This window comes from Peromyscus maniculatus, chromosome 17 (genome assembly GCF_049852395.1).
Source record: "Peromyscus maniculatus bairdii isolate BWxNUB_F1_BW_parent chromosome 17, HU_Pman_BW_mat_3.1, whole genome shotgun sequence".
NCBI lineage: Eukaryota > Metazoa > Chordata > Mammalia > Rodentia > Cricetidae > Peromyscus > Peromyscus maniculatus.
The window spans coordinates 28,737,317-28,746,289 of NC_134868.1; positions in this window are offsets into that span (position 1 = coordinate 28,737,317).

The window sequence follows — 8,973 nt, forward strand, 5'->3', positions numbered from 1 at the left end:
CTGAAGGTTTACTGTGCAGTGCATGCTGGCTGGGGACTAGAGACACAAAGGTAAATACAGCTGCTGGAATTACCGAGCTCACAAAATAGCAGGCTGACATTTAACTAACAAATTACCAAACGGTGGGATATATCAACAGCGGGGGCATGTTATGTGGATGATAGAAACAATTTCCTAGACTAGTGAATGTTGTTTCTGTGCTAGACATCACAGGGTCACCATGTGTACGGGAAGCAGATCTCAGGGAATGTGTGTGAATATGTGTCTGAGTGTGTACTGCTCTGTGGCATTTCTGGGAGTGAGTGATATGGGCTTTCAGAGAGGCAGGCTGCTCCTGGGATAGGATTTGGGCATGTCTCTAGGGGAGGAGCCTGCAGATGAGGTGGAGGATCTGTTGGGCCAGGGTCAACAGTGCAGGATGGGGATACAGCGACAAGTTTTTAAAGAGAGAATCAGTCACTTCCGGATTATTGTAGAATACAGCACAGGGAGAGATTCCAGAGGAGGGAAGGCGGACCTCCAACATTTCTGTGAAATTCCAAGTAAGTGAAAGAGGCCTGGGACCTGGCTAGTGTCAGAGGTGGGAGAGAGGAGCAGATGGCCGCCCAGCTGCTTGGCGCACGGATTTGCTCTTGGATTAACTTGTACGGGTTCTTTATAGAAGGGCATTCACAACTTAATAAAAGTTATGGTCAGACAATTAATAGAGAAGTTCAAAAATTGCACTCACAAGAGGGGATAAGTAATTGGAAAAGAAAGGCATGATAAAACTGTATTCTTGTTAATTTCATTCTGGAACAAAGTCCATGGGCTTCTTCTTATTGCTTTGCATGTGTTCAATCTGCCATAATTCAGTTTATACTATTTGTTTACTTGGAGACATTTTCTCACCATGGAGCTCTAGCTGGCCAGGAATGCACTCGGAGATCAGGATGGTCCAGGACTAGTAGTCATTCTCCTGTTTCTACCTCCTGAGTTCTGGAATTACAGGTACACATCACCACACTTGTTCACAATTCAGTCTTGTGAGAGAATTTAAAAGATTCCTCTTTAGTGCAATGGACTGTGCCAAACAAAAATTGAATTGTCAATGCCAAGGTGTTTTACTGTTTTTGATGGTGGTGGTGGTGGTGGTGGTGGTGGTGGTGTGTGCGTGATTATGTATGGTTCATTACAGACCCCACACCCTGTGACTGTCTAAGGAAAATGAGAGACTACACACTAGGTAAGTTTTAATAATCTGCTTGAAAGAAGAATGAACTTAAAAAGCTTCATATGTTTGAGAAGAACACGTAAGCATGGGGATTGTCTCAAAGAACTACATTAAGTCACTCTTGATGACTTTGACATAAGTCTCTAGCAGACACAACTCTCCCCTCTTGAGGAAGAACTGGAAAAGGAAGACATAGAGCTGAGTCCATCTCAACTTGAGATCCAGCTAACTACACACACACACACACACACACACACACACACACACACACACACCCCACATAAGCACATACACATACACAAGCACACACACATACATGAGCACATGTGTAGACAACTTCTATTTGAACAAGATTTATGTCAAGGATTTGGAGTTTAAAAGTCAAAATACAGCCGGGCGGTGGTGGTGCACGCCTTTAGTCCTAGCACTCGGGAGGCAGAGGCAGGCGGATCTCTGTGAGTTCGAGGCCAGCCTGGTCTCCAAAGCGAGTTCCAGGAAAGGCGCAAAGCTACACAGAGAAACCCTGTCTCGAAAAACCAAAAAAAAAAAAAAAAAAAAAAAAAAAAAAAAAAAAAAAAAGTCAAAATACAAAGTCACATTTGATGAAAAGATAAGCATGCACCTCATTTCTCCTTTTTACCACATAGAGCCTCAGGCATGCTTCCAAGCATTCTAGAGCTGAGTTATATCCCAACCTTCATTTTACTTTTGAACTCTGTGACATCATCTTACTAAATTGGTCAGGTTGGATTATACCCAGTCTGTAACCCAGGCTGGGCCTTGAATTCTTGAATTTGTGGTCCTCATGCCTCAGCCTCTTGAACAGTTAGGATTAGAGGACTATATCATTTGGTTTAGCAATCCTCGACTTTTTGAGCTTTAGACAAAATTTGTGTTATGATTTTCATCCCCTAATATTACTGTTAACCGTGTAGCTAAATTTTTCTTTTGAGCTAGTATGGAAATTAATTAATTCTATATCTATAAACTTTTCCTCAGCTGTTTCTTTTGTTAACCACAACTGGTAGCATTAATGACAAAGAGACTCCTTGTTCTGTATTATATCACACACATATTTTAAACTTTCTATTGTGGAAAATTTAAATATATGCAAAAGTAGAGATTGCATAGTGAGCCCCAATGTACCCACCACACTGTGACATTCCAACTTCATGACCATCTTGCTTATGTTATCTTCCATCATTCTTTCTCTATTCTTTGTGTGTGTGTGTGTGTGTGTGTGTACATATGTACAAATGTGTATTCATGCAGAGGGAGGCCAGAGGAAACCTTTGGGGGTCATTCCTTAGATGTTATTCAACTTTTCTTGAGACTGCATAGAACTTAAGTAGGCTAGGCTAGCTGGCCAGCAAGTCCCAGGAATCCGCCTATCTATGCTTTGCCTGTGCTGGGGTAATAAATGTCTGTTACTTATACAGATTCTGAGGATTGAACTTGGGTCCTTGTGCAAGTACTTTTCTGACTGGGCTATTTCCACATTCCTTTATTACTTTAAAAAAGTGTTTGGAGATTTTATTTATTTTTATTTTATAAATGTTTTACCTGTATGCATGTCTGTGCATGGTGTGTGTGTGTGTGTGTGTGTGTGTGTGTGTGTGTGTGTGTGTGTGTGCAGTGTTGACAAGAATTGGCAGAGGGCATCAGATACCTTGACCAGCAGTTACAGATGGGTTTGAGTCATTGCATGGGTGCTGAGAACTGAACCTGGCCCACTGGAAGTGTTCTTAATCACTGAGCCATTTCTCTGGCTCAACCCTCTTCCTTTTAATTTTAGCTCTTCACCCTCTCTTCCTTTCCTCCTTCTCCTCACTCCACCCTCCCTCCTTTCCCCTCAGTCTTGACTTCATCTCCTTCCCCATTTTTCTCTTTGGAGACAAGTTCTTCTGTAGCCCAGGCTGGCTTTGAACTCACAACCACTGAGTCTCAGCTTCTTGGGTGCTGGGATAACAGACATGTGGCACGGTGCTTAGCTGTTATTACTTATCTTTTGAACCTTGTACCTTAGCCTCTAAAGCATCTGAGGCTGTAAGTAGGCACCACTGTGCTTGATCCCCTCACTCTATTGAAGTAAGTCCTGAGTGCCACACATTTCATCCTCAGGGCTTCAGCAGAGTCTCTAAGGACGAAGAGTCATTCGAAATAACGGCGTAACCACAACCGTATCTAGACACCAACAGTTCCTTGATAACATTCAAAAGTTAACAGCAATTCTTTCGTCATGCATCCAGGAAAGGCCAACACCTCTAAATATCTCTTAAAGGTCACAGATATATTTTTAACTGTTCATTTGAATTTGGACCCAAATACGGTAAACACATTATAACTGCCTAAGGTTGTCTTTGTGAGTCCCACTTTATTGTGTCCTCCTGACATTTATTTGGTTAGGAAATACCCACGTGGACTTGGGGGGATGCAGCCCCATGGTGTGCGGTTAACGGCCTCCTGTGCGCTTTGTCCTTCCTGTAAGTCAGTAGTTAGATCCTAGGGATTAGATTGGATCTGATCGGGGAAGGATGGTGCTTTTTTTTTTTTTTTTTTTTTTTTTGGTTTTTCGAGACAGGGTTTCTCTGTGTAGCTTTGTGCCTTTCCTGGAACTCGCTTTGGAGACCAGGCTGGCCTCGAACTCACAGAGATCCGCCTGCCTCTGCCTCCCGAGTGCTGGGATTAAAGGCGTGTGCCACCACCGCCCGGCTAAAGAATACTAATTTTTTTTTTTTTTTTTTTTTGGTTTTTCCAGACAGGGTTTCTCTGTGTAGCTTTGCGCCTTTCCTGGGACTCGCTTTGTAGCCCAGGCTGGCCTTGAACTCACAGAGATCCACCTGGCTCTGCCTCCCGAGTGCTGGGACTAAAGGCGTGCGCCACCACTGCCCAGCTAGGATGGTGCTTTTGAGCAAGACTTCTTCCTAAATGAAGTTGCTTTCATTACCTAGGACACTTGGAACTTCCTGTGTGTCATTTTGTCACAAAACACACAATGCCTAGGTCTTCACAGATATATTATAATTTTAACAGTTTTGATGTAAGCATGGTTTGAGTGGGTATTCCAAACCACCACAATTTATTGAGAAAGAATATGTGAGTGCCACCTGAGATTAATAACAGCAGCAACAAACAACTTTTTAAGAAACCATGAATGCAAATAACCCCTAACGACCCCATCAAAGGCTCCTATCATTTATCCAAATTATATGCCATGGATCAGCAAGCACCTTGACAAGGAAACTTCTTTCTGTGTGACATAAATCACCACTCGCTACCTTATTTAAAAACTGGAGGATGATAACAGCCCTGTGACTCCATAAATTTGAGTTTCTAATATTATGCAGAAGAACATAAAACCTGTTTATGCATTATAATGCAGCAATGATGTATCTTATCACAATCATTGGCATAACTAAATTACTAACTTGCCGATGGCATGCATAATGACGTTTGCAAAGGGCTCGGAATTTTAACGTTTGATTTCACCTGCAACTCAAATCCCTGCAGCAATTAAAGAGAAAAACCACACGTATCAAAGCAACAAATCTCTTTAACTGAGTAAGACGAGTTTTTCAGCAGGGAGAATTTTTAAACGCCCTTTGAGGCCATAGCAAAACTAAAACCATGCCAATTTGCATATCAGTGTAGTTTTTAAAGTCCTGCATGAAATGATTTGCCTTTTCTTCCTTAAAATTAGGAGTAATAGAAAGCGAAAGTCATCATCAAGATGTTACTATCAACTGCGCCAAATGATCCCCCCCCCACACACACACACATTGTTGGCTACTTCCACAGAAGTGAAAATAAGAAGGGTTGAGGTGTAGATCTCCTCAGGAGTTGGCAAACCTTTTGTAGAAGTCCGTACACTGAATCTATTATGCTTTGTAGGCCATTTGAACTATGCCATAGCTACTCATGCTGTAGTTGTAGCAGGAAGTATCCTTTGGAAAAATGCAAATGGACAAGCATTGCTGTGTTCCAATAAAACTTTATTTGAAAGGACAGTGGATTAGGCAGCCTGTGAGTCAGCTTGCTGACCTGGGCAGTTCAAGGCAAGTGCTTCTGCCTATTAAAGAAGGTTTCCTGTTCTTTCCTTCTTCTCCAAATAATCGAAGCTGGCAGCCTATACTAATTGAGTTCAACAGAAGGTGGCTAAATTCTGCCCTCCATCTGATGTGTGTAGACATAAGTTTTGTTATAGTCTTGAAGCAAGTCTTTTGAGAAAGCCAGCCACCTGTCTGAGTTTATTAGAACTAATGAGGGATAAGGATGGATTGTCCCGCGTGGAACAAAAGAAATCTTCCAGAAGGAAGTTTGGCACTTGAAGGCGGCTTTGTGCCCACCCCCCTTGGTTTTATAGATGGACCACTTCAAAGTTAAAGAGCCACTGGAGCGGGGAGGGGGACAGACGGGAGGGAGCAGGGAAGATTTGTCATTTAGAAATTAATCATTAATTGTGACATTAAACATGGACTTTGTATTTCCTCTGTTTCAAAAAAACAACAATAACAGCAAAGACAGTATACTCATTGAAACTTTGCACCCAGAAGCAGCTGTTGAAGCTGTCTGTCGACTGAGATTTTCAATGTGTTCAGTGTCTCTCGCACTTGTTTGCAATTAATTTTTGCTGTAACATGGATTATTGGATCGCATAAAATCGTGTTTACAGAGATTACGCCACAGTTGCAAAATCTTTCTAATATCACATTTTTTAAAATGTAACTTACAAATGCAAATGATGGTTACAAAGTGTTAATTCCCCCAAACCAGGCATTTAACATTTTTGTTAGATGGACTGTTTAGCATCAGAAGGATCAGGCAGAAGCTGAGTCTAAGTGGCTTTTTATTGGATTTAAAAAATTCACAGTGGCGCACACTGCGGATTCAGTGGGTGGACATGCAAAGGGTGCATTTCCTTTCATAATTAGTTGTGATTAACCCAAACTGGGAGATTCATGTGCAACTCATTATTGTAAAGCTATCGTTTATGGGTTAGCAAAAACATTTCTTCTAAATTTAGACTTGTTTCCAGAGGACATTTCTAGGGATGTTGTCCAAACTGTTTCTCTAATGTGGCAAATATAACTGGCAAACATCAACAAACCATCTAACCCTGGCCTTCTGTCTTCCCGAAGCCTCTGAAATGTCAAGCATTAGAGACCACTTTACAGTCCACAGCAGTTTTGTTCTGGCTTACGCTGAAACACAACTTTGGAGACACAAGGAAAGCTCTCACACTATGCCTTTCCCCTTCAACGAGGCTTGACTTCCTAAGCTTGACATTTGAAAACTTTAAGATTGACGACCCAGATAAATGATCCCTTTTTATCGAGAAGGAAGAAAAGGAATCGGTAAACAAGTCAGCAACTGCTGTTTATGAAATGTGCTAATGATCCTCCCAAGGAGTGACAGATGAGGGAGCGACTGTTGTCACAGGCAGGTCTCTGTGGCGGCGACAGTGAAGTACAGTGGTTTTGGCATTTAGATCCTGAATTACCGTGTTTTTGTAATCGAAGAAAAATATTCAAATTACTCAGCCACAAACAAGTGCGCATTGGTTAATTATACTTACGTTCTCACAAACATGATTCTTTAAACTACAGCACAGCATTGAATTTGGCTTTGAAAACTGTTTTTATTTAGCAAGGAGATCACAACCATGTATTTGTTCCTGGAGTCCCGGCTTGCTTGTGAAAATCTGATTTCATCGCAACTCTGCTTGTTCTGGGAAAATGTCTGCCTCCCTCTGCTCATTGGCATGGTCTTAGGTGTGCTGAACTTCGCATCCATGAGCTCATCAATGATCTTCTTCAGCTCTAGAACAAAAGAGGGGCAGGGCACTGGGGTTTTTTCAAAAATTCCTGACAAGGACCATGCTAATAAAGTGCAGATTCCACAATACATACTAAGTAAGACATTCTGGTCAGTCTTACAAAGAAAAATGGCTCATAAACATAGAACGTATTGTTTCATGGGAGCACATGTGTTAATATTTTAAATTAAAGATGCAGTACAGCTTTTTGAAGTGCATTAAGCCCTTTCTGGAAAAACATGTACATGGTAATAATACTCGGAGGGAACTGTCTGTCATTCTGATGTTTTTTGGTTACATATCGGTTGTTCCTACTGCTTTTGTTTGAGGCAGGGTCCTGCCATGTTCCTTGGGCTGGCTTTGATCTCCAGATACTCTGATGTCTACTTCCCAAGTATGGGAAATTCCAGGTGTATGCCAGTTTGCCCAGCTGCACGTATCTCTTTTATATGTGAGTGTGGTGTGTCCAGGTATACAAGTCAATAATCATCCCCATGGTCAAGTATTTCCTCCCTGACCATGCCGTTGTACAACGGGGAGTAAGTGAGGTTTTGATTCTGAAAATCCCTCTACTTCCCCCAGAAAGGATTTCTGAAGTAATATCAACAAGTTCTTACAGATCCAGAGAGCAAGCCGACCACAGCGGAGGCAGCAGGATCCTTTCAAGATGTTCCGAATGACTGAGTTTTAGTTGGAGGCTATTAGCTGAGGATTATAGCTGAGGATCTGCCAGACAAAATGACAGTGAAAATACCGTGGGGAACACGTCCCCAGTGCCCTGCTGCCTACAGTCTGGATATTACCAAGCAGATGTGCCTGTGCATTACGGTGTCCCTCAAATTTTCTGAGTATTTTAAAGGAGCATCTGCACAAAGGAATGCTTTGTGCTGGAACCATTTGCTGGGAAAAGAAGAACTACAAGCGATTTAAGGAAAAAAAAGATCTAAGAGGGAGATAAGACAGCGATTGGGAGAATGACAAGCTGTAGTAGAATGAGGTCTCTGATGCTGTTCATGGAAAACTGGACCAGCTGAACTTTCCCCTAGAATAGTCTTAGGTTATCAATAAATAGGGTGTATTGTTATATGCTTTACATAATTAGCTTGGGGATTTTGGTAGATAAATAGATGGATTACTTTTTTTGCTAACAACCAAAACCACAAAACTGTGTTGAATTTCATGGAAAAGGGCATCTATTTTGAATGTATGCAGAGGGCCAAGTTTCCAGTTCTTATTGTGGCCTCCCACCCTCTCTCCATCAGGAGACAGCTGCATTGCTTCTCAGAACTTGAAAGTAAGACCCTGTCGCTGTGGAGGACACACACTTCACACAAAGGACTTGGGGGAGTTGAGCTGGAACTGAGGTGGGAGCACATTCCAGAGATCCAGCTCTCAAAGCAACATTAGGTGCAATGCAAGCCACCAAGGGAGAAAAGTTAAGCTAGCGAGAGTCCTAGGAATCTTTAAGTTCTGTGGACTGCAATCACGACTGGTCTGGCAAATATGCACTGCACTGCAATAGTGGCGCATTTGTTTGGGGGGCAACCAATGACTCTCTAATGAACATGAGGCCCGCTCTGAAGCAGGGAATTCTTGCCTGCTGATGCCTGGAGACATCATGGACTCCCAAGGGTACTCTGGTCCTGCCAATAAGCCAATATAATTCCTAACAGCATTCTAAATACTTATCATCATACCTGCAGATAACTGTAGCTCTTAAAAGCCCTCATCAAAGATGCTTTTTTTATTTCCTTTTTCTTTTTCAGCCAGAGAGCATTAAAAAAGCCACAACTGGTCAAAATGCAGAAAACAGCAGGCAGTGATGTGCCTATGCACAACTGATACAATGGAAACCCTATACCTAAAATATAGGTGATGTCACAGAAGAGGGAACAGAAAGATTGTGAGCCAGAGGATAAGACTAGATAATGTTTTCTAGACAATG